The following is a 7830-nucleotide window of genomic DNA, read 5'->3' as shown; positions in this document are numbered from 1 at the left end:
ACACATTGCATCAACTACCAATACAGATTTGACTTAAAACGCACGTCGTGGTTGCATCGTGACAAAAATTTCGTGTATGATTAATTAAAAAATCTGTTATTACGACGTAAGTGCAGAAGCTGTTCTCAAGACAGGCATCTAAATTAGACCAGTCTAATTTAGGCAACTACATACTTTTGTAAAAGAAAATTAAAATTGAAAAAAATATTTTAGTGTTACAATGTCGAAAAAATGGTGATTACGGTTTGAATGAATGAAGTCATGTATATTGAGTTCCCAAGGTTACCATAAAGAGACGCTGACGCAAAAAACACCGTTAGCAATGGAGTTAAGGCATTGGGCAGGCCGATGATATTTTCTTCGGATATGGAAAAAATTATTTTGGAGGACAATTTTAAATATTAAAAAACCATATAAACGTGCATAAAATTGTTGCTTGGAGTGTCAATAGATTTCTAAGTTTTCACTTCTATCGGCAGTCTCTATAACTTTAATTTTTTTTTGAAAGTATTCTATTTTTGAACTAAATATAAAATATTTAAAAAATATATAAAATGAATATTTGATTCTTTGATTTTAAATTTAATAAAAATTGTTAGATTTTCAAAAATTCATAAAAAATCAAAAATTATGTTACATATTATTATTTTGATAAGTGAAATTTTCTGAAAAAATAATGCTAATGCGCCTGCGGGTACTACCAACATATTTTCAGGCCGCTATAATGAAACTACCGAAAATGTTTATTAAATATGGCAACGTTGTATGTAATATTTTTCTGAATATTCAATGACGGGTAGACGACAGTCCGGTTCAATGTGTTATTTTTCTGAAGTTGGTAAAACAAAAAATAAAGAAGTTGGCAACAGTGCCAAATGAAATTCGCGCGTCAACTTTCCAATAACTATTTTCGTTCATTAGTTTTATTCATGTAAAAAAGGTGCCCAACAAACGATACACAAAACCAATGTTGCATTTATTTGGAGTAAATTGTCGCAATCCCACTACAACCGCAACAAATGTAACAAAAATCCTAAGTACTGAACTGAAAATGTAATAATTACGTGTCATTGTATAATTGATGAGCATCTCTCCATTATCCAGGTTGGTAAAATTTACAATTCATTTACTATATGATTTGCAATTTTGTAACAAGTTAATTTTTGTGAAATGATTTGTAGGTTAGTTTTTATTTTTACTGTCGAATAGATTTATACCTATTATATTCCTATCTTTTATATTTTAGATGGCAATAACTGACAAGCCTTAGAAGCAATCGATGCAATTGTGTTTTTCCATATTCAAATGGTCAGGAGTCAAAATATTACATCAGTGTAACTTCATTGTATGTGACATAACATAAGGCTTAGAAGATGCTTTTACCATAGATTATCGAAGTAAGTTATATGAAAATATATTGAAATAATTTTACCCCACAATATTTTACATTGGTGTTTTACGATAACATCTATACGTGTGTCTGATAAGTACTATCTACTACTATAAGTGGTTGAAATTGTTATAATAACTAAAATATTTAAAGCGATTATTTAAATAACAAATATTAAAATAATCTTAATTAATATTATTTTGACATGATTTTAAAAATGATTTAAATTAGTATTTGAGCTAAAAACTAAAATAAAAATATTTAAAATATTACATACAAGAAATAAAATTAACAATTTTCATAACAAGACCATGTACTTATGAATTATAAAATAGTGCATATTAAAACATTTTAAATGTTATAAACAAATATAATAAAAAGATCGAGTGATTAGAAATTATTCGTGCCTATGAGTTGAAATTTCATGATCAGTGTGTAATATTCTATTTAATAATAATGGCAAATTGTTAATTGAATTTACTCTTAGGATGTTAAATAAAAAGTTAACAGTCAAGATTCACAAACACCCAGTTACTTTTTTAAAACTTTGTTATGGATAATTTTGCTATTAATTTCTTTATGTAGATTAAAATTAAAACAATAAAATAACAATAGTTATTAACAATATAACATACATTTCGTTGTAAAAGGCGACGAAAACAATTTGGAATTTCAAAAAAGATCCTCACTCTTATTTTTCATTTATTATTTCTTTGAATATCATATGTTATTGTATCTTATAACTCATTCATCATTTGTAATCTGTTTCTATAAATGTTGTTACATACAGTTTAAATAGCCTCGAATGTCTGTTATATAATTTTGTAATTACTATTATTTAATTTTATTATTATTGATATTTATTTTAAACAAATAAATTAAATATAAATATTGTAAATTAAAATAAAAAAAAATATAAGATTAAGATATAAGATATTTATTGAGTAAACATATAATATATTAGTTATAATAATGTTTATTCATTCTATCGTTTCCAGATTCTATCAGTTATACATATTTTATACTATTTTATTTATTTAAATTGTTTATAAGATTCTGTATGTAATATTATACAAATATTTAGAAATTCGAGAAAAAAAAAATGAATAAATAGAATGATTAAATTATATGAGTTACCTGATTCTTAAAATTATTTTTTATACTTTCACTATTTTGACATATTTTTATCAGTAACGGATTTTTAAAAAATTATTTATACTACTCAATTTTATAATTATTTCTGTGAAAGTGTGTATTTTGTATTCGGAACGTTACTGCCGTTCATGTTAGCCCTGAGGTAAACTAGTGTTTCATTTTGCCTTTTTTGTTATTACAATTGAATATAAGAAATTGGCTCCGAATCTCCAACATTGTTGTTGATACGTAATTTGAAATTAATCTTATATATAAAATTCTCGTGCCACGGTTTTCGTTCCCATACTCCTCCGAAACGGCTTGACCGATTCTCATGAAATTTTGTGAGCGTATTGAGTAGGTCTGAGAATCGGCCAACATCTATTTTTCATCCCCCTAATTTTTTTTTTTATTTTTTAGACAAAATTTTCAGTTTCTATTTTTTTATGATACAACATACAAAAATACATACAATCCTAAATTTTCACCCTTCTACGATCAACCCTTATTTTTTAATAGCCATTTTAGTAATTTAATCATTTTTCATCTGCGGTCGAAAACTGATCAATCGTCATTTAATTAGTTATCCCCGCCAGATGTCTACAGGTGTATTATTATTATTATTCAGTTTCCGATTAGATTGGCATTTGCAATGACTATCAACAAATCCCAAGGTCAAACGATGTAGATTTGAGAACACCATGTTTTTCACACAGACAATTATACGTGGCATGTTCTCGAGTGGGTAAACCATCCAGTTTGTTTGTGTTAGCTGAAGATGGACTAACAAAAAATATTGTTCACGCTATAGCATTAAGAGATTGATATTGTTTGATAGTGTTATTGTCGTAATTGTTTAATTAATGATATATAATTTTAAGGAATAAATTATAATAACTTAAAAATAATGTTTGCCATTTGTTATTTTTATATTCTCTCATCGTTCACAGCGCTCCATGCTTATTTCACGCGTATACCACATTCTTACATACATACAATATACACATTCTAACATACATACATACTTACAATAAGTAAGCTATTTTTTGTCTACACTAGAAATTACTTGAAAGTTATTTATATGGCAAAACAACGTTTGCCGAGTCACCTGGTATATGACATATAATTCACAAAATTCACGTCGTGTTTCGATTCGATTCTTAAATTTAAGTCATATTGGACCTCAGAAAGTCTGTTTGCAAAATGGCTGTAGTGTTTCCCAATTCATTTTATAATCACAAAATTCTATTTATTTTATTATATGGAACATTAAATTGCAATGACAATTTTTAAAATTAAAATACCTAAAACATTAAACCATATGTTTTTCCCTTGTTCTTTAAGGAAAATTATTCGCATACGCCTTTCTTTGTTTAAATTCATATTTGTCGACTTCTATTCGCAATAACAATTCTCACTGAATCGACAACATATTCTTATAATCAGTAAAACAACATGATATAACAAATAAATAATTGTATTTGTTTATAGAAAATATTAAGCGTACTCTTTGCAGTTATCAGTTATTCTTCTGTTTTCGTTTCTAGTTGAAAAAAGACAATGTTTGAAGTGATTAGGTACATTAAATCTTGTAAAACCAGATTTGTGAAAACGTTATTAGCTTAAGATTTTTACATGCAAATAATTGAAATTTTAAGTAAATTAACTTTTTTATAAACTCATAGTAGAAGTGAAGATACTGCAACATTTATTGAAATGCAAAAATTTTGCAAGGATTTGTTACCATGTTTTCAAAAAAAAGATGATTTTGAAAAGAAACTTGTTTTACTAATCTAAATTAGTTAATTAGTCAATATTATTTGTGTTTTAGGCTAAAAAGAAAATAACTCTGTTTAATAAAAAATCTTCTAATTATATTTAAGAAATAAGAAATTAAATATAACCAAAAATTACTGTGAAATGATTAATAGGATAATTGTTCGATTTGATATACTATGTTTTGTGTAGTATTTTATCCTTTTTTATATTTTAGGTAGCAATAACTGACAAAATATGCAGCTTACACTTAGGATTCCATCATGTAACCTCTCCTGTTGTGTTTATTCATATTCAAATGAGGCCAACATCAAAATATTAGGTCAGTATCACATGTGTGAGTTATGGATTGAAATGTAGCTTAGAGTAGAATATATAATATATAATATATAAAATAGGCTATAAGAAATAAAATTGAAATATAGTATTCATTCAATAATTCACATTAATCTGCTATTATGGTACAATATATTAAACTCTTGTTTAGTGCCAAAATTATATTGGATACAGAATATTAAATTGAATTTCTATGAGTCCTACGAGTGGTTATCTTCTTTTAATTTTATGCAATGTGTAACCACATAAATAACAATTTACAAAAATCTATTGCTGTGAGCTGGGTGGTATCATTTATTTCATATTTAATTTTGACATGACATTACATTATGACTAAAATATGTGATTATTATAATTATGTGTAGCAATGGTAACTTCTATAAATATTAAAGCACGATTTTTGTCCCTAGTTTCTTATGTAAAATTATGAAAATGAAATTTAAAAAGTGTACTTTTCAAGAATGATTTGATTTTTCTCTTTTCTTTATTATTAGAAATGTTTAATTCTTTATTGAAATATTTGTCTTTTACGTTACTTTAAGTATGCTTCCATGAAAATTTGATATTTTTATTAAGAAGTAAATTTTTGATTCTGATTTCTTTACACCTATATTATTATGTGACAAGCAGATATTTTATTTAATTTTTAATTTTTTAGATATCAGCAGCAAGCAAATTGAGGTCAACATTGAATATTTGTCACAAGCAACACCTACAAAACTCTGCAAACAAAGGTTAGCATAAAATTGAAATATTATCTTCTGTTTTATTTTAGTTTCTTTGTTTTTGGTAATAGTTTAGCAGAATTTATTATAACTCAAATGTGAAACAGTGATCAGAACAAGACCAAATTATATGTAAAAATTAATTTTGTAATATATGTTTATATATGTTTTAATAATTTTTTACAGTCAAAATTTTAAATAAAGAATCCAATTAATGGAATTTTAAAAGTTTCAAATAAATTGTAATACTTCTCTAACCATGTTGAAAAAATGTTATAAATTTTAAATAAACTAATATATTCATATATTTTTCAAAACTAATAACTTGATTTCTATAACTAGCTTCCTTTAATTGCTATATCACCTGATTATTTTAGTTTAATATACAAAAGAGTCAAACATTTCTGTTTTCCTCATCAAATAGTCTTTTGTCCGGTAATAATTTTCCATAGAAATTTAAAGATTGTCTATTTTACACATTTTATTTAGTTTAACTTTTCTTATTTGTTTTCTTTTGTTTTTAAGCATATACGAAGATTAAAAAGTCTCCTATTGCTATTTTAGAAGTATTATCATATCTCATAGTACAAAATATTTCTTGTGTTAATTTAAAAAATGAGTAAGTCATTGTTTGAACGATAAATGATTTTGTCTTCCCTCTTTACTTACTTGTGTACATAGGTGACATGTGTCATTCTTTCTTTTTTGTTCACAAAGTCATCAATATAAAAGGTCAATATGAACCAAGAACTATATTTTATCCATCAATTAAAAACCCTTCATATTGAATAGATTTTAAGTGGTAAAAGAGAGTAAAATTTAAATTTTATTTGAATATAGAAGTAAAATTCTTAATGTAAAAGAACCAAAAAACTAATGAAAAATTTCTGAGTAGTTCAATTTTTAATAAAATAATACATATTTTTTTTGTGCCTTCAACTAGAGAAACATATCTACTAATTATTTAAATATTTACCTCAGAAGAAAAGACAATCATATCTAATGACAAATAATTCATAATATATATTAATGTATTTTAATATTAATCCATTCTAATTTATATATCTGAAAATTAATGTTTCTCTTATCAAATAATTGAATAATTAGCAAAATTTAATCAAAAATATTTTAATTAATGTTAATTTTAAGAAATTCTTAAATGAGAAAAATGTCTCCCACAAAAAACAACTATGAAATATTGAATTGTGGTTTTTACTCTTGTTATAATGTCTTGATTTTTCAAATTAATTACTATTTAATTTTGTTTCAGGTATTATGGCAAGTGGTTAGACATGAAAAGTATATATTGATACGATATGGATACGTTCCATATGGATTAGCATTCAAGTGGATATGACACAAGAATGTTTAGGCGGCAATTGAGATCCATAAACAAAGAAATAATTTCAACAGAAAAGGAGAAACCCAAAAACAAGATAAAATTTGGACACTAGTTCTTAAAAACATACAAAGTTGCTAGCAGATTAGAACTGCCACTGGGCCGAACAAAATTTCGTCTGTCCCATAGTGGGAGACATACTGTCTCTATTATATATGATATCTCTTTCAGGATTCAGATGAATCAAACTCTTTTTGTACTGTATGCGTAAGTTATAGTTCTAATTTTTTGAGGCAGACAGTAACTTAACAAAACAAAATTGTATGTTTTGGAATTGTATAATAATTTCTGCTAGGATGGTTATAATTTCAATGTGTGTATATGGAAGTTTTGTTTTTTAAACCATAAATCAAAAAATATGCACCTATCAATTTAAGGTTTGTAACCTGCTGCTCCACAAACATTGGTGTATGTTATCACTGGGTACATTGATTTATGAGCAATGGTTTTTGATTTCAGTTTATTTAAACAGTTGCCAAATGAATTGATCTTCCGGAACTGAGGGTGTTCTGTCACTTCCTAAATGGCGTTCATGTCGCAGTCATTACCCTTCGATATTCAATTATATTTTGAATTTTTTCTCGTCATATAACTTATGTAATTCGTGGAAACAAATACTATTGCCAACATGTACCTGATGATTTTTACGATAAACACTTGTTTCGTACTCGTTCTGGTCTGGTTGGATTTCTTCAGATTTGAAATTCATAGAATATGCAGTGCAGTAATTTATTCAACCAATTAATTGGAACACAACAGATGAATCAACAAAAAGACAGCTACTACTGAGTTCTTGAGCTGTTTTTCTGAAACTAAACTCTCACTGATTTGATCACCAAGATAACCTCGGTCGCCTTCATTTGTCAGTTGTTGTTTTAACATACTTAATTCTATTTTATTGTTGCCTCTCAGTAGATTAGAATTAAGACAACCCGAATCATAAAAACATTTCAATTATCTAAAACAAATTTAAATTATTTCGATGCTTAGTAAATAGGTTTTTATCAAGTCCTTTGGTCATTATGTCAGCTGTTCGATCTTCTGTTGAAATTTGAACGATGTCATACTCC

At 26.2% G+C, this 7830-nt stretch overlaps 1 long non-coding RNA gene across 1 annotated transcript; it reads left to right on the top strand.

Moving 5' to 3' along the window:
• The first annotated feature begins 926 nt into the window (after positions 1–926).
• On the top strand, positions 927–5539 carry LOC126266410 (uncharacterized). Its single transcript, XR_007548795.1, has 5 exons — positions 927–1104; positions 1247–1397; positions 4518–4622; positions 5295–5370; positions 5433–5539. It is a non-coding gene; the product is annotated as an uncharacterized LOC126266410 (long non-coding RNA).
• Positions 5540–7830: the final 2291 nt, after the last annotated feature.

Source organism: Aethina tumida, chromosome 8 (genome assembly GCF_024364675.1).
Source record: "Aethina tumida isolate Nest 87 chromosome 8, icAetTumi1.1, whole genome shotgun sequence".
Lineage (NCBI taxonomy): Eukaryota > Metazoa > Arthropoda > Insecta > Coleoptera > Nitidulidae > Aethina > Aethina tumida.
This window is presented reverse-complemented; position numbering and strand designations above follow the sequence as displayed.